Below are 15386 nucleotides of genomic sequence, written 5' to 3' on the forward strand. Positions count from 1 at the left end.
CCCCCCCCGCCTAAATAAATCAAACCCAATAGCTCGAAGTACACAGGTAGGACAGCATTACAGGGCAAATTTTACAGGTAAACGATTGATACGTGATTCATTGCCTGGTGTGAATTAATATATGCATAAATAAGTCGATTTATTTGTTTTTATTGATTAATTGATTTACGAATAAGGACTAAAACCGTGATCGTAATATAATTCTAAAACAAACATAGCGTGCATAATGAAATAAAAACACTCCTCATCATTGCCTGATAGTATTTGATATGAAGAAATGAATACATTAAATCATTTATTTTAATCGATCAATTTATTAATTAATAACGACTTAAACTGAGATCATGACCTCCATGGTGTGTTTATTTACTAAAAAAAAATAAAAAAATAACAATTTTTACAGAACCAAGCTAACCATACAAAACTTAGACAAGAATCCGGAATTCTAACACCGTAGCTCCAATTCGAACTTTATACAGCACACACATTCTTGACTTGGTAGGATACGTTTTAATGTTGTTATCACATATCCTTTGGTAGGGGACGAGCTTGTACCTTCCTTGTTTGTTCAGATTTCTCTGGGTGAGTATAAATGTTCGTCTGCCGGATAACCGAACTACTCGGTAGTGAAGCGGACGTAAAACCTATCAATCCATCAATGTATTGCTACATTACGCTTGTTACCTATTTCACAAATGAATTACAATTTTCTGTTCATTTTCCAGTTTTACATGTTAAATATATAAAATGTATTCGTTAAATATTTTATGAAAGACATATATACAGTATAACCTGTCTAAACCGGATGTCACCAGGACCATACTATTTGTCCGGGTTACAAAGGTGTCCGGGTTACAAAGGTGTCCGGTTTATACAGGGTTGGCATGTCATTTTTTGAAAATACAAAAATGTAGTGTTTTGCATACGATCTGTATACAAGTGTGTCAACATCAACAACAGAGAAATGAATCAATTGCAACGTTTAGTTATTTACTAAATATACAGTATATAATGCAAATGAAGGGCGACCAAACATTGAATTACTACGCCAACTTTTGTGAAACAACGCCGGTTTTCGGAATGGACAGGGTCCGGTTTATACAGGGTTTAGCTACCATGATTATATAGGGAATATGCCGAGACCAAAAATCACAGCCGGTTAAGACATGGATCCGGATAAGACAGGGGCCAGTTAAGACAGGTTATATGGATAATCATTTATATATAAACGGTTAAACGCATATTGTTCAACTTCAAAACTCGAGAAACTATATGTTCTAATATTACTTAGCATGTACAATGTACCTATCTAAATAATGTTAACAGAATATCTTGATTGTTCAACAGTATCTCTATTTTATTTTGATAAACATGTATTATCATATTAAAATTAACTTCGCATGACCTTTTTTTGGAGAAGTTGTTTTAACGTAAAGTTTTATTATATATAAGAACAGTTATAAATGAACATTTCATGAAGTGTTTTAATTCATTTGATTACAAGCGTATTAGCAGTGATAACTGTTTCATTTTTAAATGTAGTTTTAATCGTCACATATAAATGCAAAACATTGTGGCAACGACAGATTTATAACATACATAAAGTCTTGATAGGAAATTGCAAGAATGTCCTCGATGGAGTTAATGTAAAAAGGGTCTTGACGTTAAAAGGAAAGATCGTCTGTAAATTCCTAAGATATAAGTTGTAGATTTAGCCCCCCGCTGTTATTTTCGTTCTTCTTTTTAGCATAAGTAGATCAACATACATGATACCAAAATGCAAATTTGTGTAACCCCTGAACGGGCAATATTACATACAACACGTAATGATCATCTGAAATAGTGGCTATAATCAACAAAACTGTTACGTAATGTTTCAAATGGCAAGAAAGATAAAAATGACAATGTACTACCATGGAACATATGAAAACTAAGCACCAAGCTAACAAGGCTGACTGAAGTTAAATCCAAACCCATGTAACATATATGATTTTACTTTATAAACAAGTTCACTGAGTTGGTTAAAGTTGGCTCATACGTTCAGTCTTGTTACCTTCACAATAAGCTGTACCATATCAATAAATGTGGAATGAATGCTAAATATAAACATGTTCCTTGTTCGATAATTTAATTTAAAGTTCACATATCTATCGAGTTAAGTCGAACCTCACCCGGGGCTTTCTCAGCCCTGAGAGACGATAAATCACGAACTCTCTATATCTACTTTTAAATTAAACACACATACTGAGTGATTAATATCTCGCTTTGACAGCTTACCATATATTTTCTATTAAAATCGAGGACAAATCCTTACCAAATAACTTTTGACTCATCATTTATAGCACAGCCTGACATTTTCCTTCAAAATGTACAGAAACATCCTTTTTGCTGATGTATTGTATAGATATGTCACAAACTTTACAAAGTTAAAAAAAAAACAGAACAATATCTAGGCACTAGCATAAACAGGTATTTTAATTATAAGTTACATGCAACATTGTAATGTAAGAAGTCGTTTTTGTGTTTTAAATAAAATGACCCTTGTGACCCAAAAACGAATAGCCGTTAATCCCTGCATACTGCTTCGGCAATTAAGAAGAACCGTTTAGAGATAATTAACACATTTGAACATTGTGACTTCAATATAATTGGTAGCCATCAATACCAGCAAACTACTTGCCAAATATCATCGTTCTGAGCACTTTGTCTGTTTTAAAGAAGTTGCTTAAGATTTCAACACACTTGACTCCTGTAACCTTCAAAATTAGTGAAGGTTATTCATTTGAACAAAGTTGAGAGCACTTCTTCCCAACATGCTACTCTTAAACATTAAACTGCTGTGACCTTTAGTAAGAACGAAGGGCGTTGATTTTACAAAGCAGACGTTTCTTTATTCCAGCACACTTCTGATCAAATACCATCAACCTAGGCTGTTCAGTTATTCATGAGAATTCTTGTAAAGGCTTTCAATGCCCAATTATGTAACTGGCCATATACCTTTTGGTTATTCAAAAAAAGACGTTTTAAGGTCTACAACACATTTGACTGCTGACTGCCATGGCCTTGAATATGAACAACCTTGATTAGGCCTTTCATCCCAGCATGATATTTGCCAAACTTTCACGTCTGCCGACGGACAACGAACACCGGTTCAGGTTATCATATGATATATTATCGTCTGACGAATATTTCTGTCAAAGGTTATGGTCGTAGGTCAAACGTCCATACAAATGGTAAAAAAGATCACATTGCCATTTGCCTGAGTTCAATATTGCGTTGATATTTCGGTATAATCCTCAACAGAACTTTAATAGCAACAAATATTTTCAAAACGTTTCACTGCAACGATTTGCAGATTAAGTTTTTGAGAGCATTGTTTTCTGAATTGGCTGCACTTTTTAAGGAATAAAGCTGATCATTATCTTCTATCGATGGTACCTCCTGACTCTAGTGTTTTTTGCTTGTAGCTGATTTACAACTTCAGGCTTAAATATTGAAACCTTTTTTTACGTATTTTCAAAGACGATTCTAACTCTTATATCACCTGGAGATTCTACATGTTCCTTGACATTCATAAACAAGTGGCCTACAGGGTCTGTATCGCTCGCCTGAATATTTTAGGAGTCATAGCAAAATATTCTCATTAAATATTATACTGTACTACAAATATTTCACTCGAAAACTTTGTCGACTCCATCAGTTGAATCTACCAGTCAAACATTAATTTATGATTCTATGCTTTTTGGTTCTTCTTCAGAAGTTGTTTGAAGTGTTTGACATATTTCCCCCCATTACCTTGTAAGTAGGTCAAGGTCATTTTCCTTCTCAAACTTTGTTGGCTTTATCCCAAGAAGCTACCAGGCAAATCTTGTGAATCCATTCCTTTTGGTTCTTCAGAACAAATCGTTTAAAATGTTGCTGGCCTCTGTGACCTGCAAGGTAGGTTGAGGTCATTTTCATTTGCAAACTTTAGTGAGTTCTATCCCAAGAAGCCACCAGCCAAATTCGGAAGAAGTCGTTTGATTTTTTTGATACATTTGACCGATGTGATCCTGAAAGTAGGTCAAGGTCATTTTCATTTGCAAATTTTGTCATGCTCAATTTAAAGAAGTAACCAGACAAATATTAAGATTATATACCTTTCAGTTCCGCCGAAGAAGTCGCTTGAAGTGTTTGACATATTTGACCCCCGTAACCTTAGAAATATGTCAAGGTAATTTTCACTTGCAAATTTTGCCATGATTAAACTCCAGAAGCTACCAGCCAAATATTTAGATTCTATACCTTTAAATTCTTCGGAAGAAGTCGTTTGAAGTGTTTGACATATTTGACCCCTGTGATCTTAAAAAAGGTCAAGGTCTTTTTTATTTCTAACTTTGTCAGGCTTCATCCGAGGAAGCTACCAGCCAAATATGAAGATTCTATACCTTTTAGTTCTTCAGAGGAAGTCGTTTGAAGAGGTCGACATATTTGACCGCTGTGACTTTGAAAGTAGGTCAAAGTCATTATCATTCTCAAACTTTATCCGGCTCTATCCAGGAAGCAACCAGCCAAATGTGAAGATTATATACCTTTTAATTTTTCAGAAGAAGTCGTTTGAAGTGTTTGAGACATTTGACCCATGTGACCTTGAAACAAGGTCAAGTTCATTTTCATCCTCAAACTTTGCCGGGCTCTTTCCCAGGAAGCCATCAGCCAAATATAAAGATTCTATACCTTTCAGTTCTTCAGAAGAAGTCGTTTGAAGTGTTTGACACATTTGACCTCTGTGACCTTGAAAGTAGGTCGAAGTCATTTTCATTCTCAAACTTTGTTGAGCTCCGTCCTAGGAAGCCATCAGCCAAATATGAAGATTCTTTACCTTTCAGTTCTTCAGAACAAGTCGTTTGAAGTATTTGACACATTTGACCCCTGTGACCTTGAAAGTAGGTCAAAGTCATTTTCATACTCAAACTTTGTCGGGCTCTAACCCAGAAAGCAACCAGCCAAATATTAAGATTCAATACCTTTCAGTTCTTCAGAAGAAGTCGTTTGAAGTGTTTGTCAATTTTGACCACTGTGACTTTGACAGTAGGCCAAGGTCATTTCCGTTTTCAAACTTTGTTGGGCTCTTACCAATGATGCATTTAGCGAAATATCATGACTTTTGGCCTATCAGTTCTTCAGAAGAAGTTGTTTAAAGGAAAAGTTGACGGACGACGACGGACGACGGACGCCGCACCATGACATAAGCTCACTTGCCCTTCGGGCAGGTGAGCTAAAAACTGTTTAACAATGCATAATCAATGTGTATTCGACTACTTTCTCAAGAACATACAACTTTTATCAAAAAAAGCTATATCAAAGAAAGCAGTAGTTTGTCAATTGCAGAGGCGAATTTCACAGGTCAAAGGGTATATGCACATCTTATAGCAACGTACAATTTTGCCAATTTTGGTCACCAAATATCACAGGTTAAGTTGTTCATTAAGATTTTTGAATCCTGCGTTATATATTCCACCATTATATTCAAGTAAATTGTAAATGATATCTATTCTTTCAGGTAAAATGTAACGAAAGTCTTTTTCATACAACTTTGATAAGCAATGAGACCTAGATAATATAATCACTTAAATTTGGATGTTTTTTTTTTTAAATTTAATTAACATTGAATTATTTCTGACCCTGTGTATTATGTCCTATTTGGGAAGAATTTTGGGCGAAAGTGAGCGTAACCCCTGGATACCATTTAAAGTTATTTACTCATTACGTACAATCGATAAGACACTCACCGTTAACAATTGATTCCGAAATTTCGCAGTTCTTGGATTACAATCGCCTATATGAAACTACCAGTCGTTATCTCGATAATCTTCATTATATAAATTCAACTTTAATTAACCTTTTGACTTAGATCACTACAAATTTTGTTTTAAAAATTCTTAACAGGAAAATAAAGCAAAAAATAATATTAGATGAACAACAATATTACGAGCTATATTGCGGTTGTCTCTGCTCTATGCGCAAGGCGTGCGGGTATCACGGTCGCATTACCCGATCTGTTATAAACAGCATACTTTTGTGTTCCGACCTTGCGCCCAGGACTTTATTTCATTTCATTTTCAACAAATTTTATTCATGATGGTTTATGAATGAGATTGAACAATAGACTATGCCTATATCAGTTCTCTCCTGCATGCATCTGTATGGTTGGTTGGTTGGTTGTTGGTTGGTTGTTGGTTTGTTGGTTGGTTGGTTGATTGGTTGGTTGGTTGGTTGATTGGTTGGTTGGTTGGTTGTTGGTTGGTTGGTTGTTGGTTGGTTGGTTGATTGTTTGTTGGTTGGTTGGTTGTTGATTGGTTGGTTGGTTGGTTGTTGGTTGGTTGGTTGTTGGTTGGTTGGTTGATTGGTTGGTTGGTTGGTTGTTGGTTGGTTGGTTGTTGGTTGGTTGGTTGATTGGTTGTTGGTTGGTTGGTTGTTGGTTGGTTGGTTGTTGGTTGGTTGGTTGATTGGTTGGTTGGTTGGTTGTTGGTTGGTTGGTTGATTGGTTGTTGGTTGGTTGGTTGTTGATTGGTTGGTTGGTTGGTTGTTGGTTGGTTGGTTGTTGGTTGGTTGGTTGTTGGTTGATTGGTTGGTTGGTTGGTTGGTTGGTTGTTGGTTGGTTGGTTGTTGGTTGGTTGGTTTATTGGTTGGTTGGTTGGTTGTTGGTTGGTTGTTGGTTGGTTGGTTGTTGGTTCGTTGGTTGATTGGTTGTTGGTTGGTTGGTTGTTGGTTGGTTGGTTGATTGGATGGTTGGTTGGTTGGTTGTTGGTTGGTTGGTTGGTTGGTTGTTGATTGGTTGGTTGGTTGTTGGTTGGTTGGTTGTTGGTTGGTTGGTTGATTGGTTGGTTTGTTGGTTGGTTGGTTGTTGGTTGGGTGGTTGTTGGTTGGTTGGTTGGTTGGTTGGTTGGTTGGTTGTTGGTTGGTTGGTTGGTATGCTGGTTGGTTGGTTGTTGGTTGGTTGGTTGGTTGGTTGGTTGGTTGGTTGGTCGAAGGGTTTTTCGCCTACATGATTCCGTCCATACGGGTTTCATCTCACTGACGGAAGTCGGTGTTCTATCGACGACTCCCTGGTCCGAAATGGTTGGTAGGTGTGTCGCGCCGGTTGCTACAACTTTGTCTGTTGTTCCTATCTAGTGTTTTGGTATCATTGGAGGAGGTCAAAAATGGTGTGTAGATATATATATATAAAAATGTATTTGTATATTTTAAAAGTGTATTTATTGCGTATGTTCATGTTCTTATAGGGAAGTATATATATTATGTTTGTTATGTACCCCGAGTCTCAAACTACCGGTTATGTCCGACAGTAGAGAAACGTTTCTGCTTTCGTTAGGTACAATACCTTGTTTCGTTGTCAAGCTTGGCAGGAGTCAGATTATCCGAGGGTTCCCTATCGTGTATGCGGGTTTTACCTTTTATTCTATAGTGTATGTTTGTATATATTTGAAGATGAAATTAAAAAGTTAGATAAATATTTGAGTAAACAAAAAAAGTAAAAATTGGCAGATAGGAAGCGGGTAGCGAAGAGGGTCTTAAGGGGGGATCTAGAAGTTACTGAGCTAATAATATATATATGTTACAAATTCTATTATTATATTAAAAGATGGGAAGGTCACTGGTCGTATCGTATCATGATGTCTTATATGGCGTGGGTCTAGGAGGGCGTGTCTACCATATCCAGGCTGTCCATATAANTATCATGACGTCTTATATGGCGTGGGTCTAGGAGGGCGTGTCTACCTTATCCAGGCTATAGCCTACTCTATTTGTGTTTTATTTTGTTTCTTTATTTAGTAAGTCCGTCGAATCGTCTTAAACAATTGTTATCTAACCTAACCTATCCTCTGTGCCGGCGTTAAAGACACAGAGGGATCTTTTACGTGCAGGTTGGACCCTCCCACACGGGACACCGTTTATAGTCCCCTCCGCCGGACTGTATGTTATTGGTTAGTGGTGCATTGTATGAATCAGCATATAGATATATATGTCACACTGTTGGTATATATATAATAAAAAGGGATTAAATGTCCATGTGAAGGAAGTAAATATAGAAAAAATAACATTAACGACCGACTAAAAAACTAGCTGCTTTCACCCTTCACAGGGCTCTTCAGGTTTATTAAAAAGAACAACGTTGTGACGTCACAATTACATGTCATCACACTACAATAGTAACGTGCCGTCACGAAGTACACAAGATTGGTGGACAATTTAGCGTAAAATTTCACTGTGGCCTGTTGAGACTTGGTTTTAATATTTTGATTAGTTGGTCTTCTTTCGTTTCTCTTAAAATAGTGTCTGATGAAAATAGTTGATACAAAGGTAATTCATGAATATGTTTGTTAACATGAATATTTCGTAAAGAATCAGTTCTAGTTTGTTGTCTATGTACAGTCATACGTGTTCTGAGTTCATTACCTGTTTGACCGATGTAAAAATCATCACATTTAGAACAAACTATTGCATAAATTACATTTTTTGATTTACAATTCATATTTACCTTCACAGTAAATTTCAAACCATTCTTGAAAACAAAAGTATTACACTCGATAATCATAGGACATGTAGCACATCTTGGTGTTCTTCTTCCGGTTCAGTGCAACACCACTTAAGTATTTTCGCCTTCATGATATTGTCTCTTATGATGGATTCGTAATTATTTTGACTACGGTGCTGGTCGATATCTTTGTACATGGTAGGAAGTAGAATTGTTCACAATTTTCACATAGCATTGCCTTAAAGGTGTCATCGAGTTGATCCTCGCATTTAATACAGTTGTGACTCTCAGCACTCTGGACTCTTCTTCTTTTCCCGGTTTTTATTTCCCGCTCTTCTCGAAATGCTTCATTCACCTTATGTATTAAGAAGATAGGCTAGCTGAATGTGAAATTTGACTGGCAAAGTATCCTTGCCGAATTGACCATAATTTAAAGGCAAGACAAAATATTGGATTATTGTTAGGTAATGTCATTTATGAGCAGTCATGTTCATATTTCACTGAGCTTGTCGCCAGGATGGATTCCATCCTTGTATCACTTCAGATTGATTTATATCCGTGACCTGTTTGCTTCTTGTCACACAGTTGTTGAACTTTAAAGTATTCACAGAATGTTTTTGATTTTCCAGTTGTGACGATATTATCAAGTTCTGAGATTTTTCTGTTTAATTCATGGTTTTGTTCTTTGGCCAAATCGAAATTGTGAAACTTTTAGACCTGTTCGTGGTTGCTATAGAATATTGTGGGCATTCAATGAATTATACTCTTGATCGCTCAAAACTGTTGACTGTTCGACTTACCTCTCTGGGAGTTCTTTTGACACACTCAACTATGCTGTTGTCCCAACATTTGAGTCCCAACAATCGCAGGTTCCTGCCCAGAAATATACTGTAATGTGTCTATTCCTCTTGAAGCTTTTGTTGATACGTTCTCTCAGAACCCCCAACAGAAATTCTGAATTAGCTCCGGCGGTGCACCAAATTTCACTTTGGAAACTTTCATTTCGGTTATTTTGTAGGAAGGCGTTTCTTAGTGTGAACCCTAAACTGTCAGAGATGAGAATCGGTTTTGTGACTGGTCTGTGTGACGTGAAAGATTTCCCAGTTGAGCGGAGAACATCTATATACCGGTCTATTTTGTTCTCATTCATGAAGGTAGATAGTCAAATTGCATCAGTTTTATTAATTTAATAGGAATAGAAATAAAGTCTGACAAAAATATTTGCTCGATTACGTAAATTGCTCAAATTTGCTTTCCTGCAGTTTGATTGGACGCCATGATGGATTTTGTTTCGTACAGCATTCAATGTTGATTCTGAGAATATGGGTCCGTCATAATATTAAGTTTTATTGCGATTGTTCATCATTTTTGATTAAGCGTACACATTCTGTATAGACACGTCTGTCGTTTATTATGAATTGCCGTGTCGAAAGTGGTGTGCAGCCATTTTCACTGGAGCTAATCCTTCGTCACTAGCGATGTCATGTCCAAAGGTTAAAATATCTTAAAACGACGTAGCTTGAAATATCAGTAAACACTTGTCATTGTATCTTGTGATGGCGTATGTTGGCTTCCGTAAAGACTATCAAATAGAACACGACACAGAGTAGGTCTCACGTGAAGGAATGTCCGCCATTTTGAGTCATAGTGCTGGTCGGCGGCTTCACTTCATTTCACGATTTAAGTTAAATTATAATGATTTTTTTTGTAATTTGCTTATCAATTACGCTGTCTGGCACCAAAACATTCTTATTCGATCCTCTTCGGGGGTCCTACTGTTGCTTGCTTGCCTGTCTGCCTCTGAATGAGATGATAGAGGAGCGGAGCTTCGGAAAAAGCGCCTTCACTCTCTCGCATGCGCAGTCTCTCCCTGATGATAAGTATAGGTAATTTATTACGGTCATACATTTCTATAATAATCATCGTTTTCAAAGGGTAAATCCAAGGCTTATGTAAGGTTGCATTGAAGCAACAGACATGCTGTGGGTGATTATAAATAAGAAGTTACAAATATAAATACTATGTTATAGCTTTACAATGCACATATCTATTTGCTTAAGGACACACACAACTAAATCAGCCAATCAACAAGTGTTTCATACGTTTANGAACAGATATCGATTTCTCAGTCATAATTAGCTGCCAGTTAGTCATTATGCTGCGAAAATGAAGAGGTGTGTTTCTATGAACAACAACATAAAACATTAACAACATTTGTTCACGGTTACCTGTTTAATTCTTGCGACAATTACACCTCGTCTAAAAAGTAAATTAATAATCCGCCATTTTGTTACCTGCGCTTGGGCGAGTCTAGTAAGGACATCCTTTAGGACTCACACAACTAAATCAGCCAATTAGCAAGTGTTTCATACGTTTGTAGTTCCTATCTGAAATAAGTTCCGGCTAATTATTGGGCCACTGAAGGAGTTTAATAAGGAACTGATGACAGATTTTTAGATAAATGAAATGTTCAGGTATTTAACTTTTGAAACATATATACTTTTGATACATTTCCATGTCTGTGTGCGGATTTGCACAGGGGCAAAATGTCTGGGGGCGTTTCTGTTTTGGGTCACCGGTTTTGCTTGTAAACTTCCGGTTGTCAACTTTTTGGCGCTGTGACACTCCAATATGCCACTTAACCTACCAAAAAAAGTCTTTTTGTAGCTTTTGCAAGGTATGTATTTATGAATCAAGACAGTTGTCACTAGTTTTGAACTTCAAATATTAAAGTTATTAGCTAAAATGTTTGGTAATAACATATAGTAAATGATTTAGTTGTGTGAGTCCTTTAAGGGAAATAGCCATGTGCTCAATGAACTTAACCTCTCACACATTTTCTGTGTGTTTCCAGACATTTTTTTAAAAATACAGCCACTGTTATTGTTCAGTATGTGAATATATATATATATAACTTGATAAAACTTAATAATTGGGTTAAATCTGGGCTTATTATGGCTCTGTGCTAAAGCCAGTATAGTTGGACTGACCCTAATACTCAGGTTTTTATTAGGATTGTGTTCAATTTACTGAAATAATTTATCTGCATGTGTTTCAATAGTACTATGTATTATGATCTGTGTACTAGCTTTAAGCACCTAAATCTTCATAGAACAGAAATATAGTGTGCTGTCCTGCACAATTTTCACCCCCCCTCTCCCCTCCCTTTCCAACAACCTCTTCTCAGTCATTCTTAGGCCACTTCCCTCATTCAAATTATATTTATTTCTATGTTTAAAAGAAAGCAATGATTAAACTCAAGTTTAAAAACTCAATATTTCTAAAATAACCGAATATATAGGATTCAAGTGTGTATATATATAAGTCACAGTAAGTTCGGTACAGGTCTAATTATCAGGCACTTGAGTCGGTTTGAAGTGGGCCATCAGTATTGTACGACACTACAGAGGAGGATTTCGTAGTACATGCAGCTGCAGTCGTCTGGTTCCATCTTCTGGGCGTTGGTGTAGAGACCTTATTTGGCCGATCGCGATCGGCTAGTTTCCTGGGACCAGCACGAGGTGTTATGGGTACGGGCCGCGCGGGTGGGTCAGGGTAGACAGAAAGTTCAGATAAAGAGGTGACCTGTATCCGAAACCCATCACTCTTGCGGAGGAGTATTCGGCCTTCCTGGGTCCATACTAAGCCCAGGACTTTAAAGAATGAATGTAAATAAATTAAATGACCATTGAAACGTCTCAGATACTTAAAATGACTTCCTCTGTAGATCTCTGATGCTTGTAGACATGATAGTTGCCATGTCGTAGTTTAAAAATGTCACTTTTATCCATGTTCAATATAACGAATTAAACTATTTTTTAAATCTTAAAACGATTCTTACCAAGAGCTTTTCACTTGTCTGTATTCGCATTCAATAAACTAGACAACACTTTTGTTACAAAACCCCCAATCACTTCTGAATGACGTCGACTGATTTTATGCAAATATATGCATTGGTCTATGTTCAAAGACACATAGGAAATAAAAAGAAATAGTTTTTAATGAAGCTTTGTCATTCAGATAGATCATAAAAGCCATACAAAACTGTAATGCATAATTGTTATACTTGATTCCAACCCACCTAATTTATATGTCTTCGGGGAGTTTGGCTCCACAACTATTGACGATTCCTTCTTCCGTTAGATAAAGCTGTAATTATGACAATGTTGACGGCACATAGAAGACAATTCCCTAAAATATTTTTTGTTTCCTTGCAGAAAGAACCGACGAATATTCGTACAGTATGGGAGGGTGAGTACATTTGATACAAAATTTATAGTTTACACAATCGTTTATCAATAATCATTTTTATCATCAATGAAGTTTTGAGTAGGTGATCCAATGCAGCATACTAGAATGTGTACCTCCGCTTCAGTAAACCTTTAAACATGATATTATATTAATTGTTAAATTCTTGCCATATTTCCATGAACTATTCGTCCTACCAATCTATTTATTTATATATTTCGTCTTCCAAAGGGTACCGACTAAACAGCATAGGGATATGGTGAGTAAAGAATTTTTTGATTTTCGAAATGGATAATATCAGTATATTTACAGCATTCTATATTAATGGGGGAAATTAAAGATGAAATTTGCCATATCTAACGAATGACTATAAAACTGGTCATGCTAGCAGTTTTAATACGGTAACATTAAATATTGCTTAATACATTCAATGTAAACAGGCTGATAGCAAGGAGTGTCATGAAAGTTTATGAAAATGTGTGCTAATTGTTAAGCGATGAGAAAATCAAACACCGTTTTGTGTACAAAAATACTAGTTTTTTTTTAAATGGTATCTCTTTAATTTTGTGGGGTGAATATTCATTGTTTAGTCTTTTGAACTCATTTTCAAGGTTCACATTTTGAGTTGATAATTACCAATGCATACTAACTTATACCACTATAAAAGAAAGAAGATATTTAAGTTTGCTTAGTATAATATTTAATTAAAACAGTAAATTGCTAAATTGCTTATTTATCCATCTTGTAGGAATCGATCAAGTTTTGTCCGAAGTAACATGTATTCTCAAATTTAACAACAGCCGAAAATGTTTGAGGATACTTACTAACTTACGTCATAAATAACCCTTATGATATTTATGTTTAGAGGAGATTGCACATGACCCAGATGACAGAAATGTTGAAAGAGGTATGTTTATCATGAAAATATTTGATTGTTTTTAATGTTTACTTCTTGTCAGCACGATTGATACCTTTCTGTGTGGCGGCGACTCCCTAGACACCCGTCATCATCTGATTCATTCGGGATTAGCTTTTGTGCTTTCGATTTAGGGACATAACAGCAACAAAAATAAATCTGCTGCACCTATTGCAGAATTTGGGATCTGTTTTATATTTCTTTCTTCTTCATACTACCTTTTATTTCCTTGTGCCTTGCATGGCAACAACTCACTTTTGGCTTTAATGTTGAACGTTTGCCCTAGTGCAGAAGGCAATGGGTTCTGTCCCAAGGCCGGGACATACCAAAGTCCTTTAAATGGTAGTTGTCATTCCCTGCTTAACGTTCAGCATTTAGGAGAATGGCAATAACTGGTTCATCCGTTGTCAGTATAATGTGACCGGACGGAACACTGTGCTTGGTGCCTTCGGCTTGGTATTACAGTGAGATAGCACTATAGAGTCGGCATCAGATCCATGCTTTCACAATGAGGCAGCTACACCTACACACATGCACGCTTACACAACAAAAATGAAGTGCCTTAGCTGTTAATCGGACGTTAAATAAATTAAAACCAAACCAAACCAATCATATGATTCTAGCTTTTGCGAGGACGTTAATTACAAAATGAACAAAATAATAGACCACAGTTTTCATACAATGGTTGTTTTATCTTATTTACAATGGTTAAAGATGAAACCTTTGCGTAATAACCATTAAGGGTGTCTTACTGATCTTTTCCTTTGCAGTCAGCTGGCGGCTATCCTGGTTTTTGACAGCCAAATAATAAGAGACCATTTCTCGTTCTAACGCTTTCTTTTATCAAGTTACTATGCTAATTTCTGAAATCCATGAACCCCAAAACATATATTTAGACCCAAAAATCATATAAAACGGACATCTAGAAGCAAAGATATGTATTTTTTTATATACCCATTTTGAATTTTCGTATCTTACCACATTTTCACGAGGTTCACCCCAGCTCATTTTAATCAGCACCCTCAAATTGACTAAAATCAGCTTTCAAACCTTCGTCCGGGAAAAGTTGTCACGGGACCCTTTTATGGGAACTCTACTAGAATAACCCCTATTATATTACATGTAACATTTTTTCTAAAAACAATTCAGCACTAAAATTGGCATATACAGGATGAAGTGGATTATGTGAGCTTCATAATTTTCCAATGAAAAAATACTACTTTCGGAGGTCAAACCATGTTTGTTTTGCCTTTTCTGGTGTGTGTTTTTTTTATCTGGTAACCATGGTTTTCACAAGTCCAAAAACTTGGGAAAACACTTCTTGAAAAACAATTAATTCTTCTAATCAGGCTAAGACTTAAAGCCATGTTAACGTTATTATTAAGCATAAGTGAATTAACGAGATGTCACGAGAGCTGCATTCGAGGCACGGTAGTCTAGTGATAGAACGCCGGGTCCATGACCGAAGGGTTGCGAGTTCGAGTCACGGCACTGTGTTGTATCTTTGAGCAAGATACTTTACCCTGCTTGTTCCATTCTACTGAGCTGTAAATGAGTACGTGATTGGGCAGTGCTAGAACTGTCGGATCTTCCAAGATGGCCGCCACAGTCTCTGATCGGCTAAAACATTTTGAGCCATAACTTTTTTTTATATTTGGCGCATCAAAATAAAATTTAGAGGAAAGTGTCGGTAAAGGAAATGCT

At 36.4% G+C, this 15386-nt stretch overlaps 1 long non-coding RNA gene across 1 annotated transcript; it reads left to right on the forward strand.

Annotated features, from left to right (window-relative positions):
• The first annotated feature begins 502 nt into the window (after positions 1–502).
• On the forward strand, positions 503–13025 carry LOC110451037. Its single transcript, XR_002463027.1, has 3 exons — positions 503–582; positions 12736–12769; positions 12998–13025. It is a non-coding gene; the product is annotated as an uncharacterized LOC110451037 (long non-coding RNA).
• The last annotated feature ends 2361 nt before the right edge of the window (positions 13026–15386 follow it).

The sequence above is a fragment of the Mizuhopecten yessoensis genome, unplaced genomic scaffold (genome assembly GCF_002113885.1).
Source record: "Mizuhopecten yessoensis strain PY_sf001 unplaced genomic scaffold, ASM211388v2 scaffold5737, whole genome shotgun sequence".
Classification (NCBI taxonomy): Eukaryota; Metazoa; Mollusca; class Bivalvia; order Pectinida; family Pectinidae; genus Mizuhopecten; species Mizuhopecten yessoensis.